Source organism: Tamandua tetradactyla, chromosome 3 (assembly GCF_023851605.1).
Source record: "Tamandua tetradactyla isolate mTamTet1 chromosome 3, mTamTet1.pri, whole genome shotgun sequence".
NCBI classification, from domain to species: Eukaryota; Metazoa; Chordata; class Mammalia; order Pilosa; family Myrmecophagidae; genus Tamandua; species Tamandua tetradactyla.
Genome location: NC_135329.1, coordinates 156,111,800 through 156,134,259, shown reverse-complemented (window position 1 = coordinate 156,134,259; position 22,460 = coordinate 156,111,800). Strand labels below are relative to the sequence as shown.

The following is a 22,460-nucleotide window of genomic DNA, read 5'->3' as shown; positions in this document are numbered from 1 at the left end:
GGTGCTTGAAAAGCACATGATAAATAGAGATGCTGTTTGGAGCCTCTGACGGGATCCTAGGTAAATGGTTCCTAAAATGGACATTTAGGAACTTGGAGCAAAGCTATGGAAGAAACAGTTGGAAAACTGGTTACAAGGTGTGGTAGTTAGGTTCAGGTGCCAACTTGGCCAGGTTAAGGTGCCTAGTTCTATTGCTGTGGACATGAGCCAATGGTATGTGAACCTCATCTGCTGCTGATTACATCTGCAGTCAGCTAGGAGGCTTGCCTGCTGCAATGAATGTTTGATTTAATTGGCTGGATGCTTCAATGAGAGAGCTCAATGTAGCACAGCCTAAGCAGCTCAGCATAACTCACCTAAGCACTCGTAGCTCAGTTCAGGCCTTTGGAGATGCAGAAAGGAATCACCCCAGGGAAAACTGTTGGAACCTAGAGGCCTGAAGAGAAGGCCAGCAGAGATCACCCTGTGCCTTCCCATGTAAGAAAGAACCTCAGTTGAAAATTAGCGGTCTTTCCTCTGAAGCACTGTACATTGTTAACTAAATAAATCCCCTTTTATTAAAAGCCAATCCATCTCTGGTGTGTTGCATTCTGGCAGCTAGCAAACTAGAACACAAGGTCTGTGAAAGAGTTTTCTGGATGAAGCATTCCATATGAGCACAGAGTATAAAGATATTTCAGTCCCATAGGAATGCTCACCCAAGAGCAACTCAGCTGAAGATGATATGTGGACAAAATGACCCATTCAGACCATTCCATATAGGCATAGAATGTAAAGATATTTGTGTCCCACATGAATGCTGAAAGCCAATCTGGCTGCAGCCACTACTGAGTATCCATGCTGTCCAATGGTAGAAACTAACACTGAACTCTAAATATGACAAAATTTCCAGGGATGATCAAGTAACACTTGACAAGTTGACTTCATCATGGATGAAACAACACATTGTCCTCAATGGAAGATACTTACTGTATATCAATTTACTTTCCCCACTGTCTCAGTTTTACAGGCTGGGTTGACAAATACCACACAATGGGAATTTATTAACTCATGGTATCAGAGAGCCAAATCAAGGCTTTGGCTAGGCTTACATAGTAGCATTCTGGTAAGCCAGCAATCCTGTATCCTTGGCTTCACTGTCCCATACCCTCCTTTCGCTCCAGGGTTCTGTTGACTTCCAGCTTCCAGCTTCTACCACTAGACTTCTCTGTCTATGTATGAATTTCTTCTGCTTAAAAATAACTCTACTTCCACTTGTATGATCCGGCTAAAGGTAAAATCAGAGGCTTATAAAGGAGAATATAGGAAATTTAGAGATACACAGAAGCCAGAGATGGGTGAACAGTTAGCTAATGAGGTTGAAGTCAAATGTAAGGGAATATATAGAAGTGAAGGTTGTTCAGTATTGAGTCTATAAGTAATATTACCATATTGAAGTTAACATGATTGAAAGGAGTTGTATAGATGATCAGGGATCCCACTGATTAACACTACAAATATAAATAAGTTCTTGCATGAGATATTACAAAGGTACAAATCTGTGCAAAGAGTGTTTAAGTTCAAGGTATAGGGGAAAACTGCTATTGCATGCTATGGGATATGTTTAACAGGAAAACATCAGTAGCACAACAGTAACACCAGGGGTAAATAATGGGGAAGGGACAAGAGTTAAGGTGAGGTTTAGATTTCCTATTTGATGAGGGTGTGTTTATTGGTTATCTTTTTCTTGGGAACAATGAGATTATCTAAAATCAAGAGTGCTGATGGACTGTGGACTTTGGGCATTATACATGATGCCTAATGAATGCAGGTGACTGAAGGAGGCACTAACTGAGAAGCAGATTGGCGAATGATGGTTTATACATATGATCAAATATTGTGCTGCTACAAAAAGGAACAAAGTTGTGTAACATGTAACATTGTGAATGAACCTGTGAGACATCTGGTGAGGCAAAATAAACCAGAGCAATTATTGTACACTCTCATTTAGAAAATGCTTATAGGAAAACAGGGGCCTAGAATACAAGCTTTTATTGGAGTCACATTTTGTCTGGAGTGGTAATTATTATTTCTGGATTTTTAGAAGCTGTTATATACATGCATAACCTGGTATACAGAGATAAAAATGAAGGCAATCAGGTCAGGATTAAGGTAATTTATAATACAGGTGTAAGAACCTCACCTACTCTGTGAGACCAAAGGAAGAAAGTTTTATTTTGTCCAGAACCTAAATTTTCTGTAGCACATAATCTAACTCAACCACTAAACAGCTCATTTAAATAATCAAAACACAGGGAGCCCAAAATAAAAATGAGGGACTTTAATCCTGGATAGCTTAATGTAATGCTTTGATATATCCCAGAATATATTAAGCAGATAATCAAAAAGTATTGGCAGGGTGCATGGGTAGTTCAGTGGTTAGAATGCCTGCCTTTCATGAGGGAGACCCGGGTTCGATTCCTGGACCATGCACCCAAAAAAAAAAGTATTGGCAAAGGTCCTTGAGGCATGGGAGAAAAAATATGGAACTACTGAGCTTTACCATTGGGGAAACCCCAGATACTATGTCAAACACTAGGGACACCCAAATCAATAGGCCAAGGCTTTGATCTTGAGGCTTGCTCTTGTGATGCTTATGTATGTAGCAGAAAAGCTTAGCCTACCTATAGGTGTGCCTAAGAGTCACCTCTGGAGGACCTCTTTTGTTGCTCAGATGTGGCCTCACTCTCTCTAATCTCAAGTTAGCAGGTGAAATCATTGCCCTCCCCCTACGTGGGACATGACATCCAGGGGTGAAAGTCTCCCTGGCAGCGTGAGAGATGATTCCCAGGGATGAGCCTGGCCTGGTACCATGGGCTCAACAATGCCATACTGACCAAAAAGGGGAAAAGAAGTGAAACAAATAAGGTATCAGTGGCTGAGAGAGTTCAAATAGAGTCGAGAGGCTACTCTGGAGGTGGCTCTTATGCAAACTTCAGTTAGATATTGCTATCTATCATAACTTGACAAACTCCAACCAAAACCATTTCAACCAATCCTAAAGAACACCTAGGACAATATATAAGATTCTACCAAGTTTCCATGTACTAGGGTTACTTTCCAGAAATCTTCAACCTCCAGATGGGTCCCTGGGCCAGATAAGTCCTGAAACCTAGAGAGGCCAGTCTTTCTAGAATGTTAGCTGGTCCCATCTCCCTACCCCTTATTATTGACAGCCCTTCCAACATGAAAAAGGTAGAATGGGCATAGCCCAAATACCCCTAAAGAGTGGGAGAAAGAGCAAATGTTATGGTGGAGTTATACAGAGAAGGTAGGGCTTAACATGTGTATGTTTGCTGAATCATTATATTGATATTTCTTTTAGTGTCCAGTTTCTTAAAGCAGCTAGAAGTAAAAACCTAAAATTGTGGAATTGTAATCCATCCAAACTCTAAAATCTGTTCTACAACTAACTGTTGTGCTATGCTTTGAAATTTTATGCATTTTGTACATGTTATTTTTCACACAAAAATAAAAAAAAGTGATGATACAAATATATATATTCCTTCTAGCCTCCAATGTTCTGGAGCAGCTAGAAGGAAAAATCTGAGATGATAGTATGGTAGCCCATAACAAACTCTGAGATCTGTCCTGTAATTACGTGTTGAAGAGTGCTTTGAAAACTATTGCTTCTTTCTTTTCCTGCTTTGTATATATGTTATATTATACAATTAAAAAAAAAAAGTTAAAAAAGAACTCCACTAATCCACATTAAGACCACATGATGTAAACCACATTCAGCTGGGCCATGCCTTAACCAAAATTAGCATCTTCAAAAGGTCCTATTTACAGTGGATTCACAATAACAGGGATGTGGATTGACATTAGGAACATCTCTCAATTGGGGTACAAATTCAACTTACCATACCTGCCCACAATTATGCCAAAACGAACCATCCAGGGACTTGCAGAAAGTTTGTTCAACAACCCCAAAATTCCACACAGCATCATTTTAGCCACAGAACTCATTTCATAAGAGATGAAGGTAAAAAGGGATCATCTTCATGGAACTCACTGGTCTTACTATGCAGCCCATCACTTGAAGCAATTTGCCTGATAGGTACAATGATTTTTGAAGATTCATTTACACCACTGACTTCACTGCAATAACTTCTATACCTAGGGTACATCTTATGTGCTCTAAGCCAGTGACTAATACATGATGTGATTTTTCTCATAACCAGGATACAGAAGTCTGGGAATCAAGAGATAGAAATTGGAAAGGCTCCTCTACTATTGCCCCTAATGATCTACTACCAAAATTCATCCCTCTGACAAGGCCTTGAATTATTAGTTCCAAATGAAGATATACATCCACAAGGGGTCAAAGCAATGGTTCAATTAAACATGAAGTTAAGGCTGTCTTCTTGCCACTTTGGGCTTCTTGTGCCACTGTACCAAAAGGTAAAGGTTTACTCTATAAGCTAGGACAATGGATGCCATACTTGGGACTTCAGTTTCCATTAAATAAGTAGAGAGCTAGTAAGACATCCCTACAATGAGAAAAAAACCTAGAAATGACAATTAACAACCTTTCTCAAACCATCAGAGAATGAAGGTCATAGGACAACCAACCAACTAAAATAAGGAGCGGCACATGCAAGAAGAAACAAGACAAGGTAGGGCAAGGTGGCAGCTTAATGAGGTATGGAATTTAGTTCATACTAAAGAGAAGCTAGGAAATAGTCAGGAACAGTAGGGAACAACTAGTGGACCTACTTCAGTGACCAGACACACAGCATACATTAGCCTAGACCAGGTGGATGGAACTGGGACCCCACAAAGAACTATACAACTGATGCTGGTGATTTTTTCCTCCTGAGACAAGGGCCTGTCCACTCTGGGAAAGTCTGAATGGGGTCTATAGTAACGGAGAAGACTCTTCTCAAAAAAAAAAAAGACTCCATATAGGAAGGGCAAGAAAAGAAAAACAAGAACTGAAAAGTTCTGATTAGTTACACAGAACCTATGCTAGAGGTCTAGAATAAGTTGAATGGAATGTCAAAGAACAGATAGAGAACAAAGCCATCCAGCAAGAAAATCTTAGGTGAAAGAGTGAAAACAACCTCCGGAATAAACTAATTAAGGAAAGCAAATGCCTAGACTCAAGCCAAAAATAACAAGTTATACTAGGAAAACTGATGATATGGCCCAGTCAAAGGAACAAACCAATTCAAATAAGGTACAGGTGTTGAAACAACTAATTCAGGATACTCAAACAAATGTGGAAAATCTCATCAAAAATCAAACCAACAGCACTTCCAGAAGATGGCCAAAGAGAGTAGCTCAAAATTACCCCTGCTCCATGGAAAAGTAAGAGAAGGGACAGGAGAGCAACTGAGGTGGCAATCCAGAAGTGTGGCTGACCTGGAAAAACCTTCTGCACCACATAGAGCAGTCCTAGTTGCAGAGGCTGAGGAACTAAGAGGCAGAAACCTTAAGCCTGGTGGAGAGGCACAGAGCCCACAGGAGTGCACAGATGGGAGTCAGGGACTAGGAAGTAAACCAGGCTGCATTCCTTGGGCATGCTACCCTCACCAGCACAGCCCTATGACCAGTGACTCAAACCACACCCCACGCACCCAGACCCTATCACCCGCTCCCATTCCCCACACTCATCCAGTCCCCAGTGCAAGTACCTGCCCCATGCACACGCCCCAACTGCAGCCCAACCCACATCTCCTGCATCCCTCCTAAGCACTACCTCCCCCTCCCTGTTCCCTGCAGGCTGTTGCCAGAGCATAAATGCTGCAGACATTAAGCTCAATATCCAGGCTACCTCCAACCCCCTACCCATAGTGTTGCACAGCCTCACCCTGCCCTCCCTGAGATCTATGCATTAGTTTACAGTACTCCTAGACCCATGTATGCACATGGGTCCCCAATCATGTTATGCAGCTCTGGGAACTCAATTACAGCAGTCCTAGAATCACACATGCACACAGCCCTCAGCCACAACTTCTGAGCTCTGAGAAAGTGCTGACCTGCGCAGCTGGGTCACATCAGCCCCCAATCGACAAATGCATACCTACCTGCTACCACATCTCTATACATGTGCACAAAGGGCACCATGCCTTAGACCACTGCACACCAGGGTTATACCCCGTAGATGAGTGCACCAACACAGCTACATCCTTCCTGGCCGCTGGGTGCCCACATTCACAAGCATCAGCGTAACATCCCCAACCTGCACCTATACGTGCTCTCAAACAATCACCACACTGAATGCCCCATCCCATACCCTGCTCCCAATATACAACCATCCTGCAAACACAAGGCCCCAAACTACTGAAAGAAATCAATTCCCAAAGTAAATCAATCAAGATATTTATATGCCACAAAGACAGCAGATCACCAGTGTATAACAATGCAGACAGATATAGCCCTGCCTAATGACCAAATTAAAACATCAGAGAAGACACAGATCTTGGAATAACTAATCAAAGATGTTAATACAACTCTACTTAATAAAATAAGTAGGGTGACATAAAGGAGATCAAGAAGACAATAGAAGAGCATAAAGAGGAATTTGAAAGAATAAATAGAAAATCAGTAGAAATCACAGAGATTAAAGACTCTGCTGGCCAAACTAAAAACATACTAGAGGCACACAACACCAGATTTGAAGAGACAGAAGAAAGAATGAGTGATTAAGAGGACAAGGTAACTACTTCAGAGACTCAAAACAGTAAATGGCAAAAAAGATGGAAAAATTTGAACTGGATCTCAGGGAAATGATAGACAAAATGAAGTGCACAAATAAAAGAATCACTGGTGTCCCAGAAGGAGAAGAGAGGAATAAAGGGCTAGGAAGAGTACTTGAGGATATAATGGGGGGAAACTTCCCAACCCTCATAAAGGACATAAATAAACAAATTAAAGAAGCCCAACGAACTCAAAACAGAATAAATCCAAATAGCCCTTCCCCAAGACACATACTAATCAGTCTGTCAAATGTTGAAGAAAAGCAGAAAATCCTGAAAGAAGCAAGGGAAAAACAATCTGCTATAAACAAGGAAAAGTAAATGAGACTGAGTTCAGACAAATCAACTAGCACTCTGGAGGTGAGAAGGCAGTGGCATGATATATTCAAGATCCTGAAAGAGAAAGACGTCCAGCCAAGAATTCTGTACTCAGCCAAATTGTCCTTCATAACTGATTGAGAGAATACATTTTTCACAGACAAAGAAGTCCTGAAAGAATTTGTCAACCAGCCCTACAAGAAGTACTAAAAGGAGTTCAGCCAGCTGAAATAAAAAAAAAAAAAAAAGGCTGGAGAGGGAGGTCTGGAGGAGGGCACAGAATTGAAGAGTACTACTAAGGGTAATCTAAAGACTACAAAGAGAAAGAGGGAAACAAATATATAGATCTAACAATTAAAATAAAAAAGATAAGATGGTGGATTCAAGAAACACCTTTTCAGTAATAACTTTGAATGTTAACATACTAAACTTACCAATTAAAAGATACAGATTGGGGTGGTGCAATGGTGGCTCAGGGGCAAGAATTCTGACCTGCCAAGCTGGAGACCCAGGCTCAATTCCTGGAGACTGCCCATGCAAAAAAAAAAAAAAAAGATACAGATTGGCAGAGTGGATTAACAAACATAATCCAGATATATGCTGCTTATAAGAGACTCATCTTAGAAACAAGGATACAAACAGATTGAAAGTGAAAGTATGGAAAGATTTTTCATGCAAGTTGTAACCAAAAGAAAGCAGGAGTAGCTATACTAAATATCAGGCAAAACAGACCTTAAATGTAAAGACATCATGAGAGACAAAGAAGGACACTATATACTAATTAAGGGGTCAATTCACCAAGAAGATATAACAATCATAAATGTTTATGGTCCCAATCAAGGAGCTCCAAAGTACATAAGACAGACATTGGCAAAACTGAAGGTAGTGATAGATGTTTCAAGAATGATGGTAGGAGACTTCAATACACAAGTCTCCTCTATAGATAGAACAACCAGACAGAAGATCAAGAAGGAAATAGAGAAGTTAAATAACTTGATAAATGAATTAGACCTAACAGAAACACACAGGTCATTGCACCCCAAAGCACAAGGATATACATTCTTCTCTAGTGCTCACGGAACATTCTCCATAATAGATCATATGCTGGGGCACAAAGCAGGTCTTTACAAATTTAAAACCCTGAAAGTATTCAAAGCACTTTCTCTGATCACAATGGGATGAAACTGGATCTCAATAACCACTAAAGAATGAGAACATTCACAAATACACAGAGATTAAATAACACACTCTTAAACAACCAGTGGGTCAAAGAAGAAATTGCTAGAGAAATCAGCAGCTATATGGAGATGAATGACTATGAGAATACAACTTATTAGAATTTATGGAATGTGGAAAAGGCTGTGCGGAGAGGGAAATTTATTGCCTTAAATACCTATATTAAAAAACAAGAAAGAGCAGAAATCGAGGACTTAACAGCAAACCTGGAGGAACTTGAGAAAGAACAGAAAACTAACCCCAAAGCAAATAGAAGAAGATAAATAATAAAGATTAAACCAGAGATAAATGAATGGGACAACAAAAGAACAATAAAAAGAATCAATAAAACCAAAAGATGGTTCTTTGAGAAAAATCAATAAAATTGATGGCCCACTAGCAAGACTGACAAAGAGAAAAAGAGAATGCAGATAAACAAAATCAGAAATTAGAAGGGGTGAATTATAACAGACCCAAAATAAATATAAGAAATCATAAGAAGATACTATGAACAACTATACACCAACAAACTAGACAACTTAGATGAAATGGACAAATTCCTGGAAACACACAAACAAGCTACACTGACTTAGGAAGAAATAGAAGATCTCAACAAAACAATCACAAATAAAGAGATTCAATCAGTCATCAAAAATATTCATGTGAAGAAAAGTCAAAGGGCAGATGGCTTCACAGGGGAATTTTATCAAACATGCCATAAAGAACTAATGCCAATACTGCTCAAAATTTTCCAAAAAAAAATTGAGGAAAAAGGAACTCTGCCTAACTCATTTTATGAAGTTAATATCATTTTAATGCCAAACTGGGTAAAGATGCTATAAGAAAGGAAAACTACAGGCCAATCCCCCTAATGAACATTGAGACAAAAATTCTCAATAAAATAATAGCAAATCAAAAATTCTCCCAACAACACACTAAGAGAATTATACACCATGATCAAGTGGGGTTTATGCCAGGAATTCAAGGATGGTTCAACACAAGAAAATCAATTAATGTGATGCAGCACATTAACATATCGAAAGGGAAAAATCACATCATCATCTCAATTGATGCTGAAAAAATTCAGCATCCTTTTCTGATAAAAATGCTCCAAAAGATAGGAATCCAAGGTAACTACCTCAATATGATAAAGGGAATGTATGAAAAACTAATACCCAGCATCATACTCAATGGAGAGAGACGGAAAGCATTCCCCCTAAGGCCAGGAACAAGACAAGGATGCCCATTGTCACCACTATTATTCAACATTGTGCTAGAAGTTCTAGCTAGAGCAATCAGACAACTCAAAGATATAAAAGGCATTCAAATTGGAAAGGAAGAAATAAAACTTTCACTATTTGCAGATGATATGATACTATACTTGGAAGATCCTGAGAAATCTACAGCAAAGTTACTTGAGCTAATAAACAAATTCAGCAAGGTGGTGGGATATAAAATTAACATGCAAAAATCAGTAACATTTCTATACACAAGAATGACCTAGTTGTGGAGTCAGTTAAGGAAAAAAATTCCATCCAAAATGGCAATTAAAAGAATCAAGTACTTAGGAATGAACTCAACTAGGGACATAAAGGACCTGTACACAGAAAACTATTTCTTTTTTTAAATATTGCTAAAAGAAAAAAAAGGAGATCTAAATAGGTAGAAAGACATTCCCTGCTCATGGATAAGAAGACCAAATATACTAAGATGTAAATTCTCCCTAAATTGATCTATAGATTCAACACAACCCAGTACCAATCAAAATTTCAACAAGCTACTTTGAATATTTGGAAAAGCCAACTACCAAATTCATCTGGAAGGGAAAGAGACCAGAATAGCTAAAAGCATCCTTAAAAAGAAGGGCAAAGTAGGAGGATTAACACTACCTGATTTTAAAACCTATTATAAAGACACAGTGGTCAAAACAGCATGGTACTGGCACAAAGATTGAAGCATTGACCAATGGAATTGAATGGAGAGTGCACAAATAGACCACAAAATCTATGGTCAACTGATCTTTGACAAGGATCCCAAAAACTCTGAACTGGAGGAAAATAGTCTTTTCAATAATTGGGCATGGAAGAAGTGGATATCAAAAGCCAAAAGAATGAAAGAGGACCCCTATCTTACACCCTACACAAAAATTAACTCAAAGTGGATCAAACACCTAAATATAAGAACTAGCACCATAAAGTTTCTAGAAGAAAATGTAGGGAAGCATCTTCAAGACCTAGTAATAGAAGGTAGCCTTCTAAACTTTACACCCAAAGCACAAGCAACAAAATGCAAAATAGATAAATGAGAACTCCTCAAAATCAAATGCTTCTCCACCTCAAAAGACCTTGTCAAAAAGGTGAAGAGGCAGCCAACTCAATGGCAGAAAATATTTGGAAATCACATATCAGACAAAAGTTTGATTTCCTTTATATACAAAGAAATCATACAACTCAACAACAACAAAAAAAACAAAACAAAAAAACCCATTATAAATGGGCTAAAGATAGGAATAGGCATTTTTCTGAAGAGCAAATACAAATGGCTCAAAAACACTTGAAGAAATGCTCATTTTCACTGGCTATAAGGGAAATGCAGATCAAGACTGCCATGAGATATCACCTTACACCTCTAAGAATGGCTGCTAATAAACAAACAGGAAACTATAAATGTTGGAGAGGAAGTGGAGAAACTGAGACACTTATGCACTGCTGGTGGGAATGTATAATGGTGCAGCCAATATGAAAGACTGTTTCGCAGTTCCTTAGGAAACTAAATATCAAGTAGCCCTATGACACAACAATAGCACTACTTGGTATATACCAGGGAGAGCTGAAAGCAATGACACATAGAGACATTGCACACCGATGTTCATAGTAGCATTATTCACAATCACCAAAAGATAGAAGCAAACCAAATGTCCATCAATGGATGAGTGGATCAACAAAATGTGGTATACATGTACAATGGAATATTATGGAGCAGTAAGACAAAATGAGGTCCTGAAGCACATAACAAGATGGATGAGCTTTGAGGACATAATGCTGAATGAAATTAGCCAGACACAAAAGGGTAGATACTATATGACTCCATTTTTATAACCAGCATAAAGGTATAATCAGAGGCTTATAATACAGAATATAGGAGACTTAGAAATATATAGAAAATAGAGGTGGGTGAACCATTAGCTAATGAAGTTGAACTCCAATGTAAGGGAATAGATAGGAGTGAAGGTGGTACTCTAGTGGGTCTATAAATTATATTACTATATTGAAGATGAACACAATAGAAATCATCTTCCACTGATTAACACTAGAAATATGAATGAGTTCTTATAAGAATTACTTCAAAGATATGATCCTTGCGCAAAGAGAGTTTAAGTCCAGGGTACAGGGGGAACACTGCTATTGCAGGCTATGAACTATGTTCAAAAGGAAACTATCAGCACTACCACAGCAACAGTGGAGATAAATAATGTGGGGGAGGACAAGAATTAAAAGGAGGTTTAGATTTCCTATTGGGTGAGGGTATGTTTATTGGTTTTCTTTCTCTTGCGAACAATGAAATAATTTAAAATTGAGAATGTTGGTGGACTGTGGACTTTGGGCCCTATACATGATGCCTAATGAATGTAGGTGGCTGAAGGATGCACTGATGGAAAGAAATAAATTGGTGAACGATGGTGTATACTCATGAACAAAGGTTGTGCTACAAAAAGTAACAATGTCCTGAGGCATGCAAGGTGAGTGAACATGTAGGACATTTGTTGAGACAAAATAAGCCAGAAACAAAAAAAAACAACCAATGGTATAGTCACCTTTAGAAAATGCTTATAAGAAAACAGGTGGCTAGATTGTATGCTGTTAGAGCAGACACATTAAGTCCAGAGTGGTAATTATTATTTCTGGATTTTGAGAAGCTGTTTTATGTATATAATCTGATATTCAAAGATAAGAACAGAGCCAAACAGGTTGGGGTTAAAATAATTCAGAACATAGGGGGTAAGAAAGACAGTGTCTATATTTTAGAACCACACATACTCTTTGAGACCAAAAGAAGAAAGGTTTATTTGGTTTGTAACTGAAATTTTCTGCAGTGCATAAGCTAACTCAGCCTGTCTGTATAGGTTATTTGAACAATTGAAATACAGGGAGGCCAGAATAAGAAAGAGGCCCTTTAATCCTGTATAGATTATTGTAATGCCTAGATACATCCTAGAGTATATTAAGCAAATAATAAAAAAGTATTGGCAAAGACCCCTGTGGGATGGGAGAAAGAACTTATTCTTTCCCATTCCCTCACCATCAGGGACTCCCCTGATACTCTATCAAACTTTAGGGACACCCAAATCAATAGGCCATGCCGCCAATCATGAGGCTTACCCTTGTGAAGCTTATGTAGGTAGCAGAGAAACTTAGACTACCTAAGGCATGCCTAAGAGTTACTTCTGGAAGAATTCTTTTGTTGCTCAGACGTGGCCTCACTCTCTCTAAGCCCAACTCTGCAAGTGAAATCATTGCCCTCCCTCCTACATGAGACATGGCATCTGTCAAGGTTGGGGACATGCGTCAACTTGGCCAAGTTGTGGTACCTGTTTATCTGATTTGGCAAGTGCTGGCCTGTCTGTTGCAATGAGGATATTTCATAGGATTAGATCATGATCACGTCAGCTGCATCCACAGCTGATTCCATTTGTAATCAGTCAAAGGGGAGTGTCTTCTACAATTAGTGATACTTAATCTAATCATGGGAAGCCTTTAAAGGAGGACTCAGAGGAGACAGGTCCCATTCCTGCTTCAGCTGGTGTGCCTCTCCTGTGGAGTTCATCCAGACCATCCATTGGAGTCGTCGGCTTCACAGCCTGCCCTGTGGATTTTGGACTCTGCATTCCTGCAGTCACGTGAGACACTTTTATAAATTTTACATCTGCAAGTGTTCCCTGTTGATTTTGTTTCTCTAGAGAACCCTAACTAATACAACATCCAAGGGGAAAAGTCTCCCTGGTGACGTGGAAGATGAATTCCAGAGTTGAATCTGTCCCTGGCACCATGGGATCAACAATTCCATCCTGACAAAAGGGGGGAGTGAAGTGTAACTGATAAAGTTTCAGGGGCAGAAGGAGTTCAAATAGAGTCAAGAGGCTATTCTGGATGTTGCGCTTATGCAAGCTTCAGTTAGACCTTGGTATCTATCATAATCTGCCAACCCCCAAGAGGACCAATACAGCCAATCCTAAAAAACACCTAGGGCAATAAATAAGATTCCACAAGGACTCCATAGACTAGAGTAACTGTCCAGAAACCTACACCCTCCAGATGGGTCCATGGTCCAGATAAGTCCTGAAACCAGATATCTCTGGAACATCAGATAGTTCTATCTCCCTACCCCATATTAGTGGCAGACACTTGCAATATGAAAAATTTAGAATGATCATAGCCCAAATACCTATAAAGAGAGGGAAGGGAAGATCAAAGGTGATGGTGGAGTTATACAGAGAAGATAGGATTTAACAAATGAATATGAACACAAACATTAAATTAATATCTCTCTTAGTCTCCAGTATTTTAGAGCAGCTAGAAGTAAAAACCTAAAATTGCAGAATTGTAACCCATGTCAAATTCTTGAACATGTTCTACAAGTAATTGTGGTGCCGTGCTTTGAAATTTATAGTTATTTTTGTATATATGTTGTCACAAAAAAAGTCAATTAAGTCCTTCAGCCTCCTATATTCTGGAGTAGCTAGAAGGAAAATTCTGAGAGGATCATATGGTAGCCCACGACAAATTCTGGGATCTGTCTTATAAACTTGTTGAAGAGTGCTTTGAAACCTATTGCTTTCTTATTTCTTTGCTTTGTATATATGTTATACTATACAATAAAAAAAAGTTAAAAGATCAAATCAACAAGTTGAGGGAGGATTTAAAGAAGACATTGGGTGAACAAAAAGAATAAATTGAAAGTTTGAAAAAACAAATCACAGAACTTATGAGAATGAAAGGCACAGTAGAAGAGATGGGGAAAAAACAATGGAAACCTACAATATTGGATTTCAAGAGGCAGAAGACAGGAATAGTGAACTGGAGGATGGGGCATCTGAAATCTAACAAGCAAAAGAAAATATAGGGAAAAGAATGGAAAAATATGAACGAGGTCTCAGGGAACTGAATGACAACATGAAGTACATGACTACATGTGTTGTGAGTGTAACAGAAGGACAAGAGAAGGGAAAAGGAAAAGAAAGATAATAGAGGAAATTATCACAGAAAGTTTCCCATCTCTTATGAAAGACATAAAATTACAGATCCAAGAAGTACACAGCATACCCCAAACAGAATAGATCGAAAGAGATACACTCCAAGACACTTACTAATCAAATGTCAAATATCAAAGAGAAAGAGGGAATTTTGAAAGAAGCAAGAGATAAGCAATCCATCATATACAACGGAAGCTCAGTAAGACTGTGTGACGTTCTCAGCAGAAACCATGGTGGCAAGAAGGCAGTGGTAAGATATATTTAAGATTCTAAAGGAGAAAAACCGCCAACCAAGAATTCTATATCCCTTCAAAAATGAGGGGGAGATTAAAATATTTTCAGATAATCACTGAAGGAATTTGTAACCAAGAGACTGGCCCTGCAAGAAATAATAAAGAGAGCACTACACACAGATAGGAAAAAGCAGGAGAGAGAGGCATGGAGAACAGTGTAGAAATGAAGACTATCAGTAAAGGTAAAAAGAGAAAAAAATTAGATATGACATATAAAATCTAAATGACAAGATGGTAGAAGAAAGTACTACCTTTATAGTAATAACACTAAATGTTAATGGATTAAACTCCCCCATCAAAAGACATAAATTGGCAGAATGGATTAAAAAAGGATCCATCTATATGCTGCCTACAGGAGACTCATTTTACACCCAAGGACAAAACAGCTTGAAAGTGAAAAGGTTGGGAAAGATATTTCATGCAAACAACAATCATAAAAGAGTAGGAGTACTATACTATCATCCAACAAAATAGATTTCAAATGTAAAACAATTAAAAGAAACAAAGGACACCATGTATTTAAAAAGGAATAATTAAACAAGGAGACATAGAAATCATAAATATTTATGCACTGAGCCAGTTAGGTTCCAAAGTACATGATGCAAACACTGACACACTGAAGAGAGAAATAGTACACCCCTACCCTAATAGTTGGGGACTTCAATTTCCCGCTCTCATCAATGGATAGACTATCTAGGCAGAAGATCAATAAAGAAACAGAGAATTTGAATAATTAACAATAAATGAACTAGACTTAACAGACATTTACAGATATAAGTAAATGTGTATCCAAGCAGTAGGATACACACTTTTCTCAAGGGCTCATGGGTCATTTTCAAGGATAGACCATATGATGGGCCACAAAGCAAGTCTCAATCAATTTAAAAACATTGAAATCATACAAAACACTTTCTCAGATCATAATGGAATGACGTTGGAAAACAATAAAAGGCAGAGGACCAAAAAATTCACAATTATATGGAGGCTAAACAACACACTCTTAAACAACCAGTGGGTCAAGGAAGAAATTACAGAAGCCAGTAAATTTTTTGAGGCAAATGAAAATGTAAACACCACATAACAAAATTTATGGTATGCAGCAAAGGCAACACTGAGATGGAAATTTATTGCATTAAATGCCTATATTAAAAAGAGGAAAGAGGGCGGGCCACAGTGGCTCAGGGGCAGAGATCTTGCCTGCCATGCCAGAGACCTGGGTTGTTCAATTCCCAGTGCCTGCCCATGCAAAAAAATGGAGGAGGGAATAAAAATCAAGGAATTAACTGTTCACTTAAAAAAACTAGTGAAAGAAGAGCAAACTAACCCCAAAGCAAAAAAAAAAAAAAAAAAAAAAAAAAAGCTACAAAAATTAGAGCAGAAATAAATGAAATTCAGAACATAAAAACAGTTGAGAAAAATCAACAAAACCAGGAGTTTTTTCTTTGAGAAAATCAATAAAATTGATGGGCCCTTAGTTACATTGACAAAAAAAAAAAAAAAACAATGGGAAGTTGTGAATAAATAAAATCAGAAATGGAAGAGGAGACATAACCACTGACCCCCCAGAAATAAAGGAGGATTAATAAGAGGAAACTATGAGCAACTATATGTAATAAACTAGACAACATAGATTAAATGGACAACTTCCTAGAAGGGCATGAACAACCAACATTGACTCGAGAACAGATGACATCAACAAACCAATCACAAGTAAGGAGATTGTTCAGACATCAAGAAGCTCTCAAAAAAGAAAAGTCCAGGACCACATGGCTTCACATGTAAATTCTAGCAAGCATTCAAGAAAGAATAATACCAATCATTCAATCTTCAAAAAAAATTGAAGAGAAAAGAAAGTTACTTAACTCATTTGATGAGGCTAATGTCACTCTAACACCAAAACAAGACAAAGATACTACAAGAAAATAAAATTACAGGCCAATCGATCTAATGAATATAGGCACAAAAATCTTTAACAAAATCTTCCAAATAGAATGCAGCAGTACATTAAAAATATTATATACCATGACCAAGTAAAATTTATTCCAGGAATGCAAGGATGGTTCAACATAAGAAAATCAATTAAAGTAATACACCATATCAACAAATCAAAGCAGTAAAACCACCTGATCACCTCAATTGATGCAGAAAAGGCATTTGGTAAAATTCAAAATGCTTTCTTGATGGAAATACTTCAAAGGATGGGAATAGAAGGGAACATCTTCAACATGATAAAGGGAATACATGAAAAACTCACAGCTAACATCATCCTCAACAGGGAAAGACTGAAAGCTTTCCCTCTAAGATCAGGAACAAGACAAGGATGCCCACTCTCACCATTGTTATTCAAAACATTGTGCTGGAAATTCTAGCCAGAGCAATTAGACAGGAAAAAGAAATAAAAGGTATCCAAATTGAAAATGAAGAAGTAAAACTCTCCCTGTTTGCAGATGATATTATACCACATGTTGAACATCCAAAAAATCTACAGCAAAGCTACCAGAACTAATAAACGAGTCCAGCAAAGTGGCAGGGTACAAGATCAACACCCAAAAATCCAGGTAGAAACACTATAAAATAGTAATGAGCAATCTGAAGAGGAAATCAAGAAAAAATATTCCATTTACAATAACAACCAAAACAATCAAGTATTTAGGAATAAATTTAACTAAGGATACAAAAAAGCTATACACAGAAAACTAGAAGAAATTGCTAAAAAAAAAAAAACATAGACAATCTAAATAAATGGAAGTGTATACCATGTTCATAGACTGGAAGACTAAATATAGTTGAGATGTCAATTCTACTTAAATTGATTTATGGATTCAATGCAATACCAATTAACATCCCAACAACTTATATTATAGAAATAAAAAACCAACAGCCAAATTTATTTGGAAGGGAAGGGTGCTAACAATATCTTGAGAAAGAAAAATGAAGTAGAAGGTCTCACGCTACCTGACTTCAAAGCATATTATGAAGCTACAGTTGTCAAAACAGCATGGTACTGGCATAAAGATAGATATACTGACCAATGGAATTGAATAGACTGTTCAGATATAGACCCTCTCATCTATGGATAATTGATCTTTTATAAGGCAGTCAAGCCAAGCCATCTGGGACAGAGCAGCCTCTTCAATAAATGAGGCCTGGAGAACTGGATATCCATATGCAAAAGAATAAAAGAGGATCCATATCTCACCCTACACAAAAATTAACTCAAAATGGACCAAAGACCTAAACATTAGAGCTAAGAGCATAAAACTTTTAGAAGAAAATGCAGGGAAATATTTTATAAAACTTGTAATAGAAGGCAGTTTCCCATACCTTACACCCAAAGCATGAGCATTGAAGAAATAAATAGGTAAATGGGAACTCCTCAAAATTAAACACTTTTGTGCATCAAAACTTTGTCAAGGAAGTAACAAAGCAGTCTACACAATGGAAGACAATATTTGAAAACCACATATTAGATAAGGGTTTAGCATCCAGAATACATGAAGAGATTCTTCAACTCATCAAAAAAGACAAACAACCCAATTTAAAAATGGGCAAAAGACAAGAGGCACTTCTCAGAAGAGGAAATAAAAATGGCTAAAAGGCACATGAAAAGATGCTCAACTTCACTGGCTATTAGGGAAATGCAAATCAAACCCACAATGAGATATCATCTCACACCCACCAGAATGGCCATTATCAATAAAACAGAAAACGACAAGTGCTGGAGAGGATGTGGAGAAAGCGGCATACTTATCCACTGCTAGTGGAATTGTAAAATGATACAACTGCTCTGGAAGGCAGTTTGATGGTTCCTCAGGAAGCTAAGAATAGAACTATGATATGATCCAGTAATCCCATTACTAGGTATATAATCAGAGGATCTGACAGCAAGGACACAAGCGGACATTTACACACCAATGTGTATAGCGGCATTATTTATGATTGCCAAGACATGAAAACAGACCAAATGTCCATCAATGGATGACTGGCTAAACAAGCTGTGGCATATGCATACAATGGAATATTACACAGCTATAAGACACTATAAAGTCATGAAGCATGTAACAATGTGGATGAACTTTGAGGACATTTTGCTGAGGAAATTAGCCAGAAACTAATGGACAAATACTGTATGGTCTCACTGATATGAGCTAACATTAACGAATGACATTGAAAATTGAAGTTAAGAACACAGGTTATCAGGAAATAGAAAAAGGATAGAGACTGGGCAATTGATGTTGAAGGAATACAAATTGTGCAACAGGACTGATGGGAAAAATTCAGAAATGCATAGCACAATAATACCTGATTGTAGCACAATAATATAATAATTAAATGAAGCTGAATGTGAGTATGATAGAGGGAGAAGAGCTGAGGGCACATATGAAACCAGAAGGAAAGATAAAGGATAAAGACAGATGGTATAATTTAGGAGTGGGCAATGATGATGGTAAAATATACAAATAAAAAAACATTTTTGCAAGAGGGAGAAAAAATGAACGTCAGCTTTGCAGGGTGCTGAAAATAGATGGTATACAGCAAAAAGTATAAACAATGCAAACTAGGGTCTATAGTCAACAGTAACATTGTAACATGCTTCCACGGAATGTAAGAAAGGCATTATGACAAAACTAAATGCCAACAGGTGGGGGCATGGGGAAGGGGTATGGATTCTTTGTGTTAGTAAAGCAAATGTCTTCCCATAGATTATGATGGCAAAGACATGTCCATACACTTAGTTTGGACTGTATGATGTGTGAATAAAACTGTATAAAACAAGCAGGGTGGGGCAGATGGCATTAGGATCGCGGCACCTGCAGCTGTTCAGGGCAGTTTCTCAGCAAACTGGGTGAGCTCCTCTCTGCCAGCGGCTCTGCCCTCTTGCTCTCCCTTTCATGTCCCAGGCTGCAGGGTGGCCCTGGTTGCAAAAGCTGAGGAACTGAGAAGCAGAGAACTGAAGACCATCTGGCTGGTGCAAACAGCTCAACATGGAAGCCCATAGCCCTCAGAAGTGCATGGACATGGAATCAGGGATTAGGAAGTAAGCCAAACTGCATTCTTTTAATGCACTAACCTCACCAGAGCATCCTCACAATGTGCAGCTAACCCCACACCCCACACACCTGAAACCTGTCACCCGCCACCCCTCCTTGTGCTCCAAGCAGCCCTGCCCCACTAACCCCTTGCTCGCCTACCTGCCCCACAACCCCACCCCAAGCACACACATACCTGCCCCAGGCCAGGCCACCTCTCCGGCAAAAGTGCAGTCTCATCTTGCCCCTCACCAGGCCTACCTCATAGCCCCTGCCCCCTGCAGGCAGCAGACAGTACATAAAGGCTGCAGGCACTTGCCTCCATACCCAGCCTACACCTGCCCCCAGCCCCATAAATCATGCAAACCGCCCCCCGGACCACCACCCCCCCCCAGCTCAGTGCAAATGTACATCAGTTTATGGCCCTCCCAAATCTGTGCAATGCAGACACCCCAGTGACGCCCCACAACTCGGCAAGTGCTGACCTGCTGTTCTAGTTTCCTAGCTGCCAGAATGCAACACACCAGAGATGGACTGGCTTTCAATAAAAGGGGATTTATTTAGTTAACGTATAGTTTTTCAGAGGATCGGCAGCTAACTTTCAACTGAGGTTCTTTCTTATGTGGGAAGGCACAGGGTGATCTCTGTTGGACTTCTCTCCAGGCCTCTGGGTTCCAACAACTTTCCCCAGGGTGATTTCTTTCTGCATCTCCAAAGGCGTGGGCTGAGCTGCAAGTGCTGAGATGAGATATGCTGAGCCGCTTTTGTTGTGCTATGTTGAGCTCTCTCATTTAAGCACCAGCCAATTAAATCAAACATCATTCATTGCAGCAGGCAAACCTCCTAGCCGACTGCAGATGTAATCAGCAATAGATGAGGTTCACATGCCATTGGCTCATGTCCACAGCACTAGAACTAGGCACCTTCATCTACCCAAGTTGACACCTGAATCTAACTCCCACACCTGGGCAGCCGGGCCAGCTGCCCAGCCCATGCAGGGATCACTCCACCGCTGGCATTGTGGAATCCATCCTGACCAAAAGGGGGAAAAGAAGTGTAACAAAGTATCAGTGGCTGAGAGACTTCAAATAGAGTCGACAGGTGACTCTGGAGGTCACTCTTATGCAAGCTGCAGTTCCATTGCTACCTAGCATAACTTGCCAAACCCCAACCAAAACCACTTCAGCCAATTCTAAAGAACTCCTAGGGCAATATATAAGATTCTACAAGGGTACAATATACTAAGGTAACTTTCCAGAAACCTACAACCTCCAGATAAGTCCCTGGACCAGATAAGTCCTGAAACCCATAGGGCCCTGCCTCTCTAGAAAATTAGCTAGTGACATCTCTCTACCCAATATTATTAACAGCTCCTCCCAACATGAAAATTCCCAAATACCCCTAAAGAGTGGGATAGAAAGATCAAAGGTGATGATGGAATTATACAGAGAAGGTAGGGTTTAGCAAACGAATATGATTGCTGAATCATTATATTGATATTGCTTTTTATCTCCAGTATCTTAAAGCAGCTAGAAGTAAAATCTAAAACTGCAATTTAACCCATACCAAACTCTGAAATCTATTCTACAACTAATTGTTGTGCTGTTCTTTGAAATTTGTTGCTTTTTGTACATATGTCATTTTTCACAAAAAAGAAAAAAAGTCAATTGTGATGGAAAAAATATTTATTCCTTCTAGTCTACTATATTCTGGAGCACCTAGAAGGAAATATCTGAGATGATAATATCGTAGCCCATGACAAACTCTGGGATCTGTCCCGTAACTATTTGTCGAAGAGTGCTCTGAAAATTATTGCTTTTATCTTTCTTTGCTTTGTATATATGTTACATTATACAATAAGTTCTTTTTTTTAAATGAAGAAAGAGAAATAAGAGAAAATGCAAAGACATGTACCTGTTCACTGTGGGAAGGAAAACTGAAAGGTGCAGCCCCTTGGAAGGCAGTGTGTTGGTTCCATAGGAGGCTAGTGGTGGGGATGCCATATGATCCTGAAACCCCATAGCTCAGTATATGCCTGGAGGAACTGAGTGTGGAGACACAAATGGATATTTGCACACAGGTGTCTATGACAGTAGTGCTCACAAGCCTCAATGGATGGAGGCAGCCTAAGGGTACAACGACTGAGGAATGGAAGGGGGAACTATGGGATATACATAAAATGGACTACTGAATGACAGCAAGAAGGAATGATATTGTGAGGCATGCAACTTGGAAAATAAACATTAAGGACTGTATGTTGAATGAAATGTCAGAAACAAAAAAGACAAATATTATCACGCTTCACTCATATGGACTAAACTATAATATAAAAACTCGGTGAACTGAAGTCAAGAGCATGGGTTACCAGGTTGGGGCCTATTTGTAAAGAGTCCTAGATTATAAGTTGTTACAGCAATCACATATATTCACGAGTTGTAACTGATAATACTAAATTCTGAGATACTGAGCTGTTTGTTTATAACCTGGTAATTCCTAGAAACTTCAGGTATTTATGTGACACCTGAGATTCAGAATTAGAGCTCTGAAGCTATAAGAGTCAGCAGTCCCCCAAGCAGGAACTGTTTAAAAAGGGTGCAGTCCAACATGGTGG

The 22,460-nt window shown here is 38.8% G+C and overlaps 1 protein-coding gene and 1 long non-coding RNA gene across 11 annotated transcripts in view; one reads left to right on the top strand and one right to left on the bottom strand.

Annotated features, from left to right (window-relative positions):
* The window catches only part of LOC143677848 (uncharacterized), a 191,730-nt gene that overhangs the window by 43,737 nt on the left and 125,533 nt on the right, over positions 1–22,460 (top strand). The window lies entirely within an intron of this gene.
* NUP35 (nucleoporin 35) overlaps positions 1–22,460 on the bottom strand; it is a 107,793-nt gene that overhangs the window by 1,350 nt on the left and 83,983 nt on the right. The gene's annotated exons all lie outside the window — the stretch shown is intronic.